The sequence below is a fragment of the Rhinolophus sinicus genome, linkage group LG13 (assembly GCF_036562045.2).
Source record: "Rhinolophus sinicus isolate RSC01 linkage group LG13, ASM3656204v1, whole genome shotgun sequence".
Classification (NCBI taxonomy): Eukaryota; Metazoa; Chordata; class Mammalia; order Chiroptera; family Rhinolophidae; genus Rhinolophus; species Rhinolophus sinicus.
In genome coordinates this window covers 28,439,523-28,456,769 of record NC_133762.1, presented here as the reverse complement: position 1 = coordinate 28,456,769, position 17,247 = coordinate 28,439,523, and the positions used below count along the sequence as shown (strand labels likewise).

Sequence of the window (17,247 nt, the reverse complement as noted above, 5' to 3'; positions counted from 1 at the left end):
ACCTGGCGGGAGAGAAATAAATGTTATCAGTCCTTTCACCTGGCTCTTATTAATGCTGTCACCAAACTGATGAAATCCTTCCGGTTTAGGTTTGATGTGTCTTGGGAGATGCGGAAATCCTGGTACGGATGGGGAAACTGAGGCCTGGAGACGGGAAGTGGCTGGTCCAAGGTCACATCAAGTGAAGGGACTAGGAAGACAAGTCCGGATGTTTGGAATTGGGGAAATGGAGAGGGGTCATTAGTGGGCTTTGTATACATACAGTAGTCCCTCCTTACTGGCCGTTTTTTGATTTCCATGGTTTCAGTTACCTAGGGTCAACTGTGGTCTGAAAATATTAAATGGAAAATTCCAGAAATAAATAATTCATAAGTTTAAAATTGCACGCTATTCTGAGAAGTGTAGTGGAATCTCGTGCTTTCCAGCTCCTTCTTGCCTGGGATGTGGATCGTTCCTTTGTCCCAAATATCCACCCTATGCATATGATAACCACCCTTTAGTCACTTAGTAGCCCTATAAGTTATCAGATCAGTTGTGAGAGAGAGAGAGAGAGAGAGAGAGACCACTTTCACACAAGTTTTATTACAGTATATTATTATAATTGTTACTGTTTTATTATTTTTTAAATACAATTTTTTTTTTGGGGGGGAATATTGGGAAACAGTGTGTTTTTCCAGGACCCCTTCAGCCCAAGTCAAGTCGTTGCTTTCAGTCTAGTTGTGGAGGGCGCAGCTCACTGGCCCATGTGGGAATCGAACTGGTGACCTTGTTGTTTAGAGCTCGTTCTCTAACTAACTGAGCCATCCGGCCGCCCTTGCTTTATTATTGGTTATTCTTGTTAATCTCTTACTGTGCTTAATTTATAAATGGAATTACCTTTATCATAGATATGTGTGTATAGGAAAAACAGTATATATATGGTTCAGTAGTGTTTCCGGCATCCACTGGGGGGTCTTGGTATATATCCCCCATGGTCAGAGAGGCCTACTGTATTTGTTACATTAATAGAGCTGTAGGTCAAGACATCCAACAGCCCTCCTCTGCTCAGTGTAGATGTATTTGAAGGTCTGCAGCCCTTCAAAAAGGTATTCCCCTCCTGATGCCTGAAATGCCACCTTTGGCACTACCCTCTGTTTAAGACTTTTTAGCATTTTGCAAAGGAGCCTGGTGCTCTTGTTTGTCTCTAAGTCTGTATTGCACATGTTATTTTCCTCGGTTGAAAATACAAATGTGGTTGGGGGCAAACCTCAAAAAATTCCTTTAAAGAAAACCTATTAAAAAAGACAAAGATTACTCTGAGCTGCTATAATTTGTGTGCACCTGAGTATGAGGGCGTTTCCCTGGTCCTTTCCTAGCAGCAGGTTTTGGCATGAGGCTTCTGGATGGGCTAGGCCCCCACGTCCAACAGGACCAGGCCCCCCAGAGCAGTCCTGGAGAGCTGGGTCAACCGTGGCATAACAGCAGGTTGGTTTTGCACTCGGCCGGTCGTTTTCCAAAGTGGACCTGATTCCTCATCCCTATAGAGCCGTCCTTGAACCCCCACCTCATGCCAGTAGGATGAATCCTGCCTCAAGGATGTCGCAGTACTCAGTCCCACAGTACCCATTCCCATCCCCAGCCCACCTTAGGCTCAACCCTAGCCTTGGCCCTTGACACCGAATCACAAGATTGCAGAATGTTATCCTAGAGACGGTAACAGCCTCATCATGGCAAAGAAGAGGAGCCCAAGGCCCAGAGAGGGAAAAGACATGGCTCCCTGAAAACAATACATCAGAATCCTTCCATCACAAAGAGCAGCAAGCCAACCCTGGCTTTCTGACGGCTAATCCAGGGTTCTTCCCATCAGAACACGGAGTTTGTAGTTCTGGCCTGAACTTTGATGGGGAGACTTCTAGAAGCAATGAAGGGGCTCTAGGTCAGAAGGACATTAAAGTATACCTTTGAGAAAAATGCTGAGGAGAGAAGCCAAGAGGGAAAGAGGAGGGAAAGCACGTCGGCGAGCACCTATCTACCTTAAGGAAGCAGGGGTTGTTATCATATTCCATTGTAGAGAGGAGGAAGCCGAGGTTCCGAGAGAAGATGTGACTTGTCCAAGTTCACAGCAAGAGGGTAGAGCTGGGATACGAACATAAGTCCGTGTGATTCCAAGAAACTTAGATACCGTGTGAAGGATGCTTATAATCATAGCACTTAAAATACTCTGTGCCAGTCACTGTTCTAAGCATTTTATTTAACACTCACAAACACCTATGAGGTAGTTGCCATTATTATCTCTATGCTACGTATGAAGCAACAGGCACAGAACAGTAAAGGAATCTATCTTAAGTATGGGCGTGGAGCTGGGATTGAAAACTAAGCAATCCGGCTCCAGACGCCACACTTAGATTATGGCACCATTGCTCATGTAGCAATAACACCTGGTTCTTAGGTGATACTTTATCTTTCCTGATTTGGGCAGGGTGGTTACTGTTTTCCCATTTTACAGCTGAGAAAACTGAAGCCCAGAGAGAAAAAGCGACGGGCTGAAGATCACACAGCAAGTTTTCTGGTCCAAGGGAGAAGGCTGCAGTTCCAGGTCTGATCTCCTGCAGTGGATAATAAATCATAGTAGCGATTGTTGATCGAACACTTATCAAGTATCAGGTGTTGCATTCGGTGCTTTGTATCCATTTCTAAAACTGTAATCATCTTAACAAGCAGGGATCTTAGGTACTCTCGAGACTCCCCTGTTACAGGGGAGGGACCAGAGGCTCAAGAGCAATGAAAGGACTTGTCCAAGGTCATGCACTTGATGACCAGAAGATCGGGGATTCAAACCCTGGTTTCCTGGCTCCCAGTCCAGTGCTCCTTTCACTGTTCTAGATGCCCCAGGAGGGCAGCAGAACTGAGAGTGGGCAGTTAGCAGGTGCGTCCTCTGGACCCATCTCTACCTTCTCTCTCCATGCCACTGCCATTTATGGGTTTAGCTAAACCTGTTCTTAAAAACCTATTTATAGCTTAGAACTGTACCATCACTTTGGATAATGAGCCCCTTAAATTGATTCCCCATGGTGTAAATTAAGGCTTCCTTTTATTTGCCCTAAATCTTTCTTTTTCAGTGTTAGAGGAGGTGGGGGTCGGGTGGGGAAAGGCCCAAGGATCAGAATATGTAGTTGGATTCAGAAAATAGTCGATAGTCCAAATAGTGTTTGCTTGTGATGGCAATTCCTGAGGCCCAGGCAGCCGGTGACATTTATGCAAGCATCTCATTTGATCATTATAGAGGCATGAGGAGTAGGCAGTGCCTGAATTTTCATGTCTTTTAATCTGTCTTGTTTCCTATGATACTCCCAACACTTAGCACAGTTTTACAGTCACAAGGAAGTTACTAGATACCTATTTGTTGAAGGAATGAATGAACCCTCATTTTATAGACAAGAAAACAGACACAATATCAGGGATCTAGCCAAGAAAACAAGACCTATGCCAGATGATTCTGGAAAGAGGGAATCTGATATGGAGAATTAGTTACAAAGTTGTTTGACGGATAGAAAGAGCGACCTGGGGAAGTTGAAGCAAACCTAAGACTAGTACTAAACGCAGGAAGCCATGACCTTCCCTGGAGCTGGAACTATAAAGGGAGGAGAGGGCATTACCGAGACCAGGAACTAGGGTTACCCAGAGAGGAGCTGGGGCCACAGTGGGCCTTACTAGCAGGAGCTGCAACCACAGAGGAGACACTGTAGCTGCTGAAGCCACCCTCCACCTGCAAAACAAGGTATTAATATAATGAAACCAAGTTACCATAGGCTAGTTGATATAAACACGAGTTAAGTTCCTATGACATTTCATCAATGTTATAATGAAACTACGCTGGATGAGATGAATCTGGCTTAGACACCATTTCTTACAGCTCAAGAGACCATCTTGGAAGGGAAGGTGGGGACTTCTGGGCCTGTCAGGAGGGGAAATGCAGAGCAGGAGATGAGGCTCTGGAACAGAGAACTAGTAAAGGGATTTAACATTATTCAGCACCTACTGTATACCAGATGCTGTACATACTTTATTGCATTTTATCCTCACAGGAGCCTGCAAAGCACCGACCATTATCTCCAATACTAGCGGTTGATGAAATGAGAGTTCGAGGAGGTGAGGACACTCACCCAGCTGGATTTGAATCCCGGACTGTCTGGCTCCAGCCTCCTGCTCTTTCCACAGTACCAGCTGCCTCCTGGAGGGCAGGGGAATGAAATCTGAGCCTTGGGCCATACAGGAAGTTCCAAGGACCAATGCTAAGGCCAGGCTTCAACTGAGTGGCAGCTTGAGAGCATGACTTGGACAGCTGTGCTGAGGCTGGCCCAGAAGCAAGTGATGCTAAACTCGGATGCCTGGGAACAGGAGCTGTGATCATAAAGACAAGAGATGGCCAGGGGCTGCAGCAGGGCGCTGCGGAGGTGCTGGGCCCTGAACAGAATGTCCTTGGGCCCCGCCCCCAACAGAAAAAGCTTCCTACTAACTGGCTCTGTGACCTTGAGAAAGTTACTCAACCATCTCAGTTCAGTGTCCTAACTTGTCGTCACCCCTGCAGGGTTGTCATGGAGTTACATGAGATAACGCAAGGGGACAGAACTGGGGCAAGTCCAGGCGAGGGCTCCAGTACTAATTGGTGGTGTGATGTGAGGCAAGTCACTTCATCTCTCTGAGTCTCAGTGTCCCCTGCTGTATGATGGGTGTAGTACATGCCCCAAAAAGATTGCCGTGAGGATGTAGTGATTAAAAGTATGGGCTCTGGAGTACAATTGTCTGGATTCAAATCACACTCTACAACCAACAGGATGTGAGCCTTTGGGAAAGTTGCTTGATCTCTCTGTGCCTCAGTTTCCTCCTCTGTAAAATGGGGGTTAATGTAAGTGCACTCACCTCATGGAGTTGTGATGATTAAATGACATAATCAACGGAAAGAGCACAGAGCAGCACCTGGTACATGTAAGCTCTTCATCCCTGTGAGAAATCATTAGCCCAGGGTCTGGCATCTAATAGTAACTACCGTGTTTCCCCAAAAATAAGACCTAGCCAGACCATCAGCTCTAATACATCTTTTGGAGCAAAAATTAATATAAGGCCCGGTCTTCAATTATATTATGTTAGACAAGATCCGGTCTTATACTATAGTAAAATAAGAGTCTTATATTAATTTTTGCTCCAAAAGACGCATTAGAGCGGATTTTCCGGCTAGGTCTTATTTTCGGGGAAACACGGTAGTCCTGGTTGCATGCCACACACCCCTTTAAACTCTAATCCTCAAAGCAGTCCTATGAAGTAGGTGACATTACTGTCCCATGAGGAACTGAATTATTCAGACGTCCAGTGACTTGCCCGAGGTCACAGAGCGATGGGAGGACGGACCAGGATTTGAGCCCCACAGATTCTCAACCTCTATATCCATCCCTAATAAAGGCTCCATGAAAGGGAGCTATTAGAAGGTCTATGTTATGTGAGAACGTTTTTTGAAAGCAGAAGAGATGGCAATTACTCGCGTCCAAGTGGAGTAGGCTTTAAATGAGCTACTAAAGGCAGGTGTCGCCAGGAAGCTGGTTGAGGTTGGCGGGGGATCGATCTGCTCAGCTCGCAGAGCTGTTTGTCTCCAGCAGGGGGCGCCCGCTGCCTCCGCCAGCTCTCCCAGACCTGAACCAGGCCGCTGGGCTGGTGGCCTGTGCAGCGGCCGGTCCAGGCAGACCTTGGGGACGCAAGGAGGGGTAGCAGAAAGTGACAGTGCTAGCCTGTGTAAAACCAGGGGCAGGGCACGCCAAGAGGGTTTTATCTCCCAGTGGTTCTCAAATCGGGCTGCCGAGCTGCATCGCGCAGAGCTTCCAAAAGATGCAGACGCAGATGCTTCAGCCTCATCTGGCCCCTCCCTCCACATCAGAATCTTCTGGGTAAGGGGCCAGGGAGCTGAAACTTTAAAAATTTTAAAGACATGCTGTATTCGAATGCAAATCGGTAAACTGGAGCTATGGGTATTAACATAGATCATGCTAAAAAAAATGTAATGTTGAAAAAAGAAAAAAATGGAAAAAATCTGAATCAATGTTTTATTTGCTTAAACAAATGTAATGTTGAGTAGACAAGCAAGTTGCCAAATGCACAGAATTTAATGTGTGTGTATGGTGGGGAGGGGAGTCTAAAACAAGAATACAAATGGAGGCCCACCTTCCACCTGCACTGCACCCATCCCCCCCTTACGTGTGTGCCACTACAATGCAGGTTCAGCTCCATTTACTCCCTACCCTACCCCTCTGCAAACAGTCACCCCATGGCCACCTCTTGGTCTAGGGGTGCATACTTAGGTAGACAGCCCACCCTAGGAGGATGGACCCTGTAAAGCGTCCTGCAAAAGCATTGCATAACACTGGAGGCTGTTTGGGCTGGGCCTTCTGGGGTCCTGGATACCCCGAGTGTGGTCTCTAAGAGCATCACAGACTCCAGGTGTGCACGTTCCCTTGAATTCCTTGCCCCGTGGAGAAGGGCACAGACAGAGAAGGGTCAGAAGGAGACCCCTCTAAAGCTCGGGGTCCAAAGCCCTATTTGCCTGGGGCTAAGAACTATACTGAACAGATGGATACTATTTATATAAAGGATAAAACATACAAAACAATATACTGTGTATTGATAGATATGGAAGTTATAGAAGACTTTTAAAAAATGCGTGGAAATAAAAACATGCATGTCTGATAATGCCAAATTTAGAATGGTGTTACCTCTGGGAGGGGAGGGGAGTGAAGTCCCAGAAAGGTGACCGGGGTCTTCAAATTACGTCTGTCATGTTAAATTATTTAATCTGAATGTGGAAACCTGAATTTGTTTCATTATTATGTACACATTTTCTATGCCTAAACTATTTCATAATATAAAAATTAACCTTAAAAAATAATATACAAGAAAGTAATATATGTTCATGGTTAAAAAAAAAAATCAAGAAGTACGAAAAGGTATGAAGTTTAGGTAAAAATCTCTCTCCTTGTACGCCAGTCTCCAGCGGGACTTCCTAGATGTAACCAGTTATGGGCTCTTTGTGTATCCTCCAGAAGCATTTTAAGAATCTGCATACACTGGATACATAATAGTAAGTGTTGTGGATGTTGTTCCCCCCCACCCTCCAAAACACACCCTTAATAGTTCTTGTCTTCTGTAAGCACGTATAGATATATCTTGTTGTTTTTAATAACTGGGTAGGATCCACTACCCAGAGGACATACCATATTTAACCAGTGCCTTAGTGATGAGTACTTAGGTTGTTTGTTTACCATTATAAACAGTGTGGCAAAAAAATACCTTTGAACCGATATGTTTGCTTGAATTGCAAGAATATTTGTATAAGTGTATTTGTAAGAAAATCTCAGTAGTGAAATTGCTGGGTCAAAAGTTATGTCCGTTTAAATTATTTCCAAATTACATTCCCAAAAGTTCATACCAACTTACACTCTTACCAGTGGTATATGAGGTTGTCTGTTGCTCCAAGCTCTCACCAACAGTGGATTGTTTACCTTTGTCTTATTGACTTGTCAGAACTCTTTGTATATTAGGGAAATGCGTTCTTGTCTCCACCTTGTGTTGCAAAATTTTCCCAGAGAGGCATTTGGATTTTTGTTTCAGTTGACTTTAAAATTTGTATTCCTATTTTTTTAATTGAAGTGAAATTCACATAACATAAATCATTTTAAAGTTTACAATTCCATAGTATTTAGTAGATTCACAATGTTGTGCAACCACCACCTCTATCTCGTTCCAAAACATTTTTATCACCTCAAAAGGAAACCTCATATTCATTAAGCAATCTATCTTCATTCCCTCCTCTTATCCGGGCCATTCGTTTTTTGTTTTGTTTTGTTTGGCCATTTGTTTTTATGTGCTAAAACGTATTCATTTTTTTTTCATAACAGCTTTCTGACTTTGTGTTGTGCAGGTCATCATGCTTTCCCCACTCTAAGATTATTAAAAAGCAAAGAATTTAAAAATTATTCTTAATGGTTAATGAAATCATAAAACCTGGGAACCACCCTTCTGGGTGACCCTCACTAGTTTGAGTTCCTGGAGGGCCAAGACCTCCTCTTGTCCCCATCTTTAGCACCAAACACAAAGTTAGAGAGTAAGTTTTCAGTGAATGTTTGTTAAAGGCCATTCTTACCTCAAGATTATAAAAGGAAAACACCTTACATTCTTTTATCGTCCTTTTAGGGTGGTTTTTGTTTTTCCCCTTAATTAACATTTTCATCCATCTGGAATTTATTTTGGTGACTGGATGAGCTTCATTTTTTCCAAGTGGCTAGCCAGTTGAACCAACACCATCTTGAATAATCTGTCTTCCCCCACTAGTTTGAAATGCCACCTTTAGCATATACTAAATTCCCACATGTATTCGGGTCTATTTCTGGACTCTCTGTCTTGTCCCGGCGACCTCTCTGTCTGGGATGCTGTAGTTTTTAAAACTCCCCAGGTGATTCTGTTGCAGCCGATCTGCAGCTGGTGCTGATGTCTGATGGGAGATGTTTGTGGATTCTTAGTAAAATGAAAGAAAAGAGTATTATAAAGTGAAATTTCATTTTTAAGGGCCTTTTACTCTGAGATGATGTCCCCACGAAACCTTTTCTTTTAAAATTTTAAAATAAATAAATGCTGATAGGAGATAGTCATTCTGGTGTATTTATGTTAAGTACATTTTTAAAGGCATCTAACATACATAGAGAAATGCACACAAATCGTCAGTGTACAGCTTGATGAATTTCCACTAAGTGAACTCCCTGTGTTAGTGTCGTAGGGCTGCTGTGACAAATTACCACAAACCTGATGGCCTACAATAATAGAAATGTATTCTCTTGGTTTTGGAGGCCAGAAATTTGAGATCAAGGTGTCGTGCACCCCCTGAAAGCTCTAGGGGAGGATCTTTCCTTGACTCTTCCAGCTTCTGATGGTTCCAAGAGTTCCTTGGCTTGTGGCAGTGTCACTCCAACATCTCTGCCTCCATCTTCATGCCGCCTTCTCTCTGTGACTCTGGGTCTCAAGTCTCCCTCTGCCTTCTCTTATAAGTACACCAGTCATTGGATTTAGAATGATCGCATCTCAAGATCCTTAATTTAATTACAGTTGCAAAGACCCTTTTTCCAAATAAGATCAAATTCATAGATACTAGGTGGATATATCTTTTTTTTTCAGTTGGGGCACAATTCAATTCCCTACAACACCGTGTAACCAACATCCTACATCAAGAACTGGAGCATCAGTGCAGCCCCACTGGACGCCTCATGTTCTGGGAGTAACCACTATCTTGATTTCTTATTTTTCCCCTAACTTTTATTTTGAAAAATTCTCAAACTTTCAGAAAAGTTGCAGGAATAAGCAATCCTGTAAGATTCACTTAGATTCATCAGTTGTTAAAGTATTGAAACATTTGTTTCCCCCATGTCTCTCTCTCTCTCTCTCTCTCTATATATATATATATATATATATATACACACACACACACACACACACACACACACACACGTGTATAAATATATCAATACTTTTTTCCTGAGCCACAGGAAGTTAGCTGCCGACATCCTCCTATTTCACCCCTAAATCCTCCATCCTTAATGTCCAAAGAACAAGGACAGCCCCCCCATAACCACGCTACAATATCTAAAACACAATCTATATTCAAATTTCTCCAGCTGTTCCATGGACATCCGTTAATGTGGGTGTTTTAAAACTTAGGACCCCATAAAAATGTTCATATTCCTTTTAGTGTTCTTTTTTTATGTTCAATGATTTTTTAAAATCGTTATTACTGCTTTTAAATTTTTTCTGGCAAAATGAAAACTTGGTAATCTTATGTCAGTTCCCAAATACTTTTCAAGATGTGCTGGTCCTTGAAATTCAAAATCTGGGAGTCACGGCTGTAGACTAACAGCGTGGTTCACAAGGGCTTTTGGTAACGACACCAATGCCCTATAACCTGTGCTGTTCAATATGGTGGCCGCCAGCCACATGTGGCTTTTGAGCACTGGAAATGTGGCTAGTGAGACTGGGGAACTGAATTGTAAATTTCATGTAATTTTAATTGAAACAGGCCCACGGGCTCCGTGGCCATTGGGTCTAGACCAACCAGTGCACAAAGCTGGGAGCTCAGGCAGAGCCTGGGTCTGACATCTCTCGTCCTCACCCCACTGTCAGGAGGAGGCACTGAGTGAGGGGAGGAGGGAGCGGGAGGGGCTGTGACATCTAACGCAGCCCCCCCACCCTGTCAGCCCACCATGTCCCCGTCCTTCCTTCCTCAATGCTCCACATATACTGGGGGTGCCAAGAGAATGTACACAAGGGGACACTTTGGTTAACATTGCTCAAGCAGTAGTTCGCCATCATCAGAAGTGTCTGGATGCTGATGGTAACCACTCTGAGCCCCTCTTGTAATTGCAGAAGTCAAACGTGACTTGTATTCATCTTTTGTTATTGGTATATGTTGAGTATTACAATGTTAATAGTTTTTTCCTTTCTTAAAATATGTAGACATTATTTTAGCGCCTTCTGTATATTTCGTGCCCCCACCTTGAGAATAAGGTGATGAGAGCGACAGGAGTGGATTGTACATATCTGCGAATGTGTTTGTCTTACGTATCAGTTTGCTTCCCCCTGAGGTCAGGGGCCTGGCTCAGTGTGTGACACTTAGAAGGAACCTAGTAAAGGTTTACTGAATAGAGTGCATGAATGAACGGTGTGAATGAAGGTAGGGGTAGAGTCTTCCAGGTCACACTCCAGAGGTCAGGGCAGGGGAGGTGGTGCTGTTTAGAGAGGAGAGTGCTGGTCTGACTCAGGAGACCTGCGTTCCCGTTCCAGGCACTGGCATGACGTGCTGTGTTCTTGGCAGATCTCTTCCTTCCTCTGGGCCTCAATGATCCCCACAGTAGAAAGGGGTGGTGGGGCTAGATCAGGGCTCAGGGTCCCTCCCAGGGACAGGTCAGCAGAGACATCTGCCTTAAACACTGGGGTTTCCTTGAGATCCAGTTTCTTAAAAGGGTGCTGGAGCTTTAAAAGCTGGGGGTCCTCCTGAGCCAGAGCAGGCTCCCAGAGTTTGAAAGGTCAGTTGGAGGACAATCTGAGTGGGGCGCGGGGGAACCTCCCCACTGTCCTCACAGCCTCCATGTCTTCTCTGGGCCTGCACCTTCCTGAAGGGCTGCTTGCTGGGCCTCCCTTCTGAGGTGGTGAGCCAATCCCTGCATGAAATGGGAGTGTGGTTTAGGAGTGAGCCTCAAATCTTGGGGCAAGAGGGGAGGGGAGTTTCCTCACCAACACAAGGACTGAAGGACCAGAGCCGCAGGGTATGTGTAACCTGCCTCGCCCCACTCGTGGGTGACTCAGGCTGAAACTGAATGCTGTCTAAGGCATTCCCCCTCTCTAAGCCTCGTTGCCAGTATCTGGAGTGCTATCAATCCTCTTGCATGTGCCCTTCAGGAAAATGCTGTTGCAGGGACAGGTGGGGGGGTTGGGGGGGCCCAAGTCTGCAAGCCCTGCTCCTTGCCCAGACGGCAAACTCCTCTTCACTCTTCAAAACCTGGCTCAGAGCGTTGTTCCTGCTAAAGCTTCCCCTGACCTCTTGTCTCCATAGAGTAATCACCCCTCTCCTAATATGCAGACAATGGAGCCAGAATGCCTGGGTTTCAATCCCTACTCTGCCACTTCAGAGCTCTATTACCTTGGGCAAGTTTCTTAACTTCTCTGTTCTTTTATTTCTTCCTCTGTGAAATGGGAAAAAATAGCACGCACCTCAGCTGTGAGGATTAAATGAATTCATATGTATAAATACTATCTCAGTGCTTTGCACACAGGATGAGCTAAAAAAAAAAAAAAGAAAAGAAAAAAGCTGACCAGTATGACTATTATTTTTGTATGTTTAAGAAATACCTATGAATGCAGTGAACACAGCAGATAAAGGTCCTGCCCTCATAATGATCTCAGTCTGCAGGGAGAGATAGATGAATAAGCAGGAAATTCTCTCTGAATTATGAAAATGCCACATAAGGGAAGTGGTTGGTTGAGGGGGGTCGTGGGAGCACGGAAGAGCCCCCTTCTCAGGTTGGGGTGGTCAGCGGCATTTTCCTGGAAGAAATGACATCTCAGCTGAAATCTAAAAGATGAATAAGGTTTAGCCAGGCACAGGGTGGAGTGAGGGCAGAGAGGGAGGTGTGGGAAGGGTTTGAGGCACGGGGAATGGGGAGCACAAAGGACCCGAGGCCAGAGCATCGTCCAAGAAGTGAGGTTGGAGGAACAGAGGAGTAGAGTGGGAGGGTGGCTGGGTGCCCTTGTCATGGACAACGGTGACTGAACACATGTCTTTGTGATCTGTTTCCTGGTTTGTGAGCTCCTGCGGGACAAAGCTCAAGTATCTTTTCATTCCATATGCCCAACACCCAGCACCCAGCCTGGCGCCCAGCAGGGCCTCAATACCTGTGTGCTGAATGGAAATGAGAGATGAAAACTTTGCCTTTCCCATCAGGGGGCAACCTTTTTATTTGTTTATACTTGTAAGTTAGGCATTCTTAATAGCCTTGAGAAGTCAAGTTCATTTGTTAGTTCAGAATTGTCATCTGCTGTTGTAGCCCAGGCTCCTGAAAATTGGATGATTTTGTCAGGACACAGTCAAATTTCTGACCCAGCAAGGTGGATTCCCTCTTATGAGTCCCTCTCTTTTACCACTAGTGTCTGTGAACTGTCACACTTCAGGGTGCATAGTATCGCCTGGGGTCTGTGCAGGTGACACACATTCTGCTTCAGTAGGTCTGGGGCCTAGCCCGAGAGGCTGCAGTTCTAACCGGCTCCCAGGTGGTTCCGATGTCGTCCGTGAATTACACTTTGAATAGCAAGGCGCTAAACGACACTGCTATTTTTCCTGGCCCTAATTGCAACGATGATTGTGAAAGCAGGTGGGAGCCAGGTTCTAAAGGGCCCCGGATGCCGGGCTACGGGTTTCAGTTTTCCTTCTGGAGACAGAAGGAGCTGTGGAATCTTTCTGAGTATAGACCGGGGTTGCTGACCAAGGAGATGCATTTGGAGCAGGGAGGGGCTGCTGAGCGATTACACTGCCAGACGACGAGTGGTAAGGCAGAAGCACCAGCAGTGGCAGTGGGAAGGCAGAGCGTGGAGGGCGTTATGGACTGAATTGCAACCCCTAAAATTCACATGTTGAACTCCTAACCCCCAGAACCTCAGAATGTGAGTGTATTTGGAGATAGGGTCTTTAAAGAACAAAGGTCATTAGAATAGATCCTAATTCAGTAGGACTAGTGTCCTTGTAATAAGAAGAAATTAGGACACAGACATGCAGTGGGAAGACCCTGTGAAGACACAGGGAGAAGATGGCCATCGACAAGCCAGAGAGCAAGGCCTCGGAAGGAACCAACCCTGCCAACACCTTGATCTTGAACTTCCAGCCTCCGGAACTGTGAGAAAAAAATTTCTGTACCACCCCCAGTCTGTGGTACTTTGTTATGGCAGCCCTAGCAGACTAATACAGAGAAAATGGATGTAAGGCGATGTCATGCAGGGTCTCAGCTCCCGCTCCCCGCACAAGAACGCAGGATGTGGTGAGGCCAAAAAGGAACAACAGAGCCATAGACAGGGGCGTCACACCACTATATTCTCGATGGCGGCTGGTGGAGACACAAAAGCAAACATTCGCCAGTACCCCAACAGGGGAGTCTTCCTGCACCCCAGTCGCGCTGGCAGCCTGGTGAGACACAGGAAGTAGGATCCACAATCCGCCATCCGCGCTTGCTAACTGCACTCGCTAACCTCATTTGCTAGCCGCAATCCACCATCTGCTTCTCTGCCAACCAACCAACCCCCTTACCAGCATAGTGGCCAACGGCGAACTGGTTACAGCTAATGACCATCTACTCCCCGAGCCAGCACCTTTCCACGTGAGGCCGAGAGCCTGGAAACTGCTCTCTGGGACTCTGTCCCCACAGGCGATTCTCCAGGTTGTCAACTGTTTGGATGACATGCAGGGAGGAGGGTGCACTGTAGGATAATATACAGATGGTTTGGAGATTTTGAAGACCAGGGAGGAGAGAGTAGAAGCGGGAGGAGGTGCCTAGAGGGAGGAGCAGGGCTGGAGAGGAGTGGATCGGGACCACGTTGCAGTGTCCCAGAGACCTTCAGGAAGTGCTATCCAGGAGGCTTTAGGAAATGAGGCTGGTAGTGTTTGCAATCAAAGCCAAACCCTTAGGAGGTTGAGGAGAAGGAACAGAATGGTCCTTGTGTCAATTGGGGCTCTTGGTTGCAAGCAGTCAAACTGGCTCGGGCTAACTTAAGCAAAAAGGAAGGTGTTGAAAAGGTTTCTGGAGGATCCCAGCCGTGATGTGACTAGAAAAGTGAGCTGGAGGCAAGGGAAGCTGGTCAGCTGTGACCGTGGCCAGAACCATGCCGCAGGGACGGCCCGTGAGGACTCTCAGGGCTGCTAGGCTCCCAATGCCACCTCTCACGTGCACTCATTAGCAGATGGCTTCCCAGCCTCAGAAGGGGCCTAGGAAAGATATTTAGCTACTGGGTAACCAAATAAAGACATGGCTCCCATCACCATATAATGAGCTGGTTACTTCCGTAGTAAAGATGAGGAAACTGAGGTTCATGGAGGGAAAGTCATTTACCCCAGGTCATATGGTTCAAACCAGGTCTATTGGATTCCAGCACCCAGCCCCTCCCACGGCACCAGCTATCACCTGGTGGGCTCTTCATGGAGCCCATGGCTGGAGCTGGAGAGCCTTTGAGGTGGTCTCCAAGACACACCCCTTCAGAGGCTAGAAAGGAATCTCACCTGTCCCCCTGCAAGGGGGAGCTCCCTTACCCCATCTACGGGTGCCCCCCATCTTTTCTCACTGGAGAAATCCCAAATTGCCTCTCATCAGGATCAGGGCTAGCACTGCTAGCTTCAGAGCTCTGAAGGCTACTACTAGTGCATCCTCTCCACAGACGGCCTGCAGCATCCACACAGGGCCTGTGCCATCTTCCCTTGATCCCAGCGCCTGGCTTCAGGTGTATCAAAGTCTCAGCGCTGCGTGAGGTTCGAACACATCTCAGCAGGCTTTGTGAATACGTTAGTATTATTTTCCCCTAACATGCCACAGGGGTGGGGAGGCGGGAGGTGGGGGCACTGGAACTTAATATGCAAATGTATGCAGATCGCATCTAAATGAGGGTGTCCCAGGATTAATGGGAAGAAAAGGCAATCAGAGCAGGCCTGGGGCTCTGCAGCAGTTCCCCGGAAAATGGCCCTCCCGGGAGGGTGTCTTGAGCTGTGTTTCAGAGCGTGTTCTTTGAAGCAATGTCTCCGCAGCACAGAGGAAGGAAGAGCTGGGGAAATTGGTTTTGGATATTTCCTGGCAAAATGTTTTCAATTGCTTCAACTATGTTGGGGGTGGGTTAGTGGGGTAGGTCTCTGAGCCCCTTGGCCCTCGGGGGATGTCCCTGTCACTGATTTCTAAATCAGGGGAGCTTGCTAACATCCAATTCCGGGCCTCACTGATTACTGAATCAGAATCTCTTGAGAATCTGTATTTTTTTTTAAAGTCCCCAGCCTTGGGAAATACTGATGCAAACCAGGGGTTCTCAGTCTGGAGTCTCTTACAGGTTTCAGGGGCCTTGTAGAGCAGTGTTTTCAACCTGGGCTGTACAGGAATCATCCAGGCTTTAAAAAAATTCCAGGGCGGCTTGATGACTCAGTTGGTTAGAGCGCAGGCTCTCAACAACAAGGTTGCCGGTTCAATTCCCGCATGGGATGGTGGGCTGCACCCCCTGCAACTAAAGATTGAAAACGGTGACTGGACTGGGAGTTGAGCTGCGCCCTCCACAACGACTTGGAGAAACATACTGTTCCCCAATATTCCCCAATTAAAAAAAAATCCCAACACCCAGGCTGCACCCCAGACCAATTAAGGCAGACTCTCCAGGGGTTGGGGGTGGTGGTGGTGAAACTTAGGTGTCACTATGCAAAAGAAAATTCTAGTGACTCCACAGTGTGCAGCCATGTTTGAGAAGCACTGCTGAACAGGTAATATCAGGTAGTATTCTGACAAGAAGTGTGTTGTTGTACCTGTGCTTTCTTTGGGGCTATATTTAGCTCCAGGCTCTCCGCCTGGTGGTGCAAACCAAGTTTCAGGAGCCTCTCCTAGGAAGGGGCCTGTCCTTATGGCTGATGTTCAGCCGGTATGCACTAGTACAGAAGCACCAGTTGTTAAGCATTGAAATAGTTCCCTACTCATTGGTAACAGGTGCTGTTTTGAACATTGTAAGTGCCCCAGAGCCAGTAGCCTCTTCCCCCAGGCCCCTAGGACTACAGATCCAGGGGTGTAAGGGTTAATAACACTCCTCCCTGTGCAGGCCCCTCTCCCCCCACTGAATCAGTTCTGATTGGTCAAGGTTCCCGAGGTCCTGGTTGTTAGATATTTGAATGTTGGCCCTAGCTATAATATTGTGGCAAGGGGCATCAGCTTTACAGTCAAAAAGACCTAGATTCCCACCTGGTTTTAGTACTAGCTTTGTGACCTTGGGCAAGTGACTTCACGTCTTTGAGCCTCAGTCTCCTCATCTGGCAATGGGGTCAAAAGCCCTCCCCCTCTCTGTGTTGGGATGAAGCTAGAAGAAAGCAGAGGTCTCAAACCTGAGCATGCATCAGAATCTGGGCAGGCTTGTTAAAACAGATTGCTGGGCTCTACCCAGAGGTGCTTATTCAATAATTCCGGGGCAATGGGCAGATGAAGATCTGCATTTCTAACCAATTCTCAGGAGCTGCTGATGCTGCTGGCTCTCGGACTACATGTCAGCCGCCCGAACTAGAAGGTGCATGAGACAGTGTGCCTGACCAAGAGTAGGGGTGCAACCCAGGTTTGTAAAAGGGGAAAAGAAATTGCTAGTTGTCCCGTGTGCTATGTGGACATCTCCCTCCTGCTCCATTGCCCAGGGCCAGTAGGGACTGAGTGACTGAGTGGCCACGAATGTTCAGCCTGGGATTTCCAAGGATTAGGGACTCCCCCACCCGCCTGGGAACAGGACCAGATCCAAACCTTTAGGGGCTGTGATCACTGAGAGTATAATGTCCTTCCCTATATGTCATCCAAAGTAAAACAATACTAAACCCTGAAATGACTATATAAGGAAGTCCAACAAAGATCTGATTTTTCCCATGCTGGCTACTTTAAGGAAGTTTTTCAAATATCAAAAACAATCTTTGTGGTGGGGAGG

At 46.4% G+C, this 17,247-nt stretch overlaps 1 long non-coding RNA gene across 1 annotated transcript; it reads left to right on the top strand.

Moving 5' to 3' along the window:
- Positions 1 to 4: 4 nt before the first annotated feature.
- Positions 5 to 5,037, top strand: LOC141568249 (uncharacterized). Its single transcript, XR_012491339.1, has 3 exons — positions 5 to 122; positions 2,486 to 2,575; positions 4,065 to 5,037. It is a non-coding gene; the product is annotated as an uncharacterized LOC141568249 (long non-coding RNA).
- Positions 5,038 to 17,247: the final 12,210 nt, after the last annotated feature.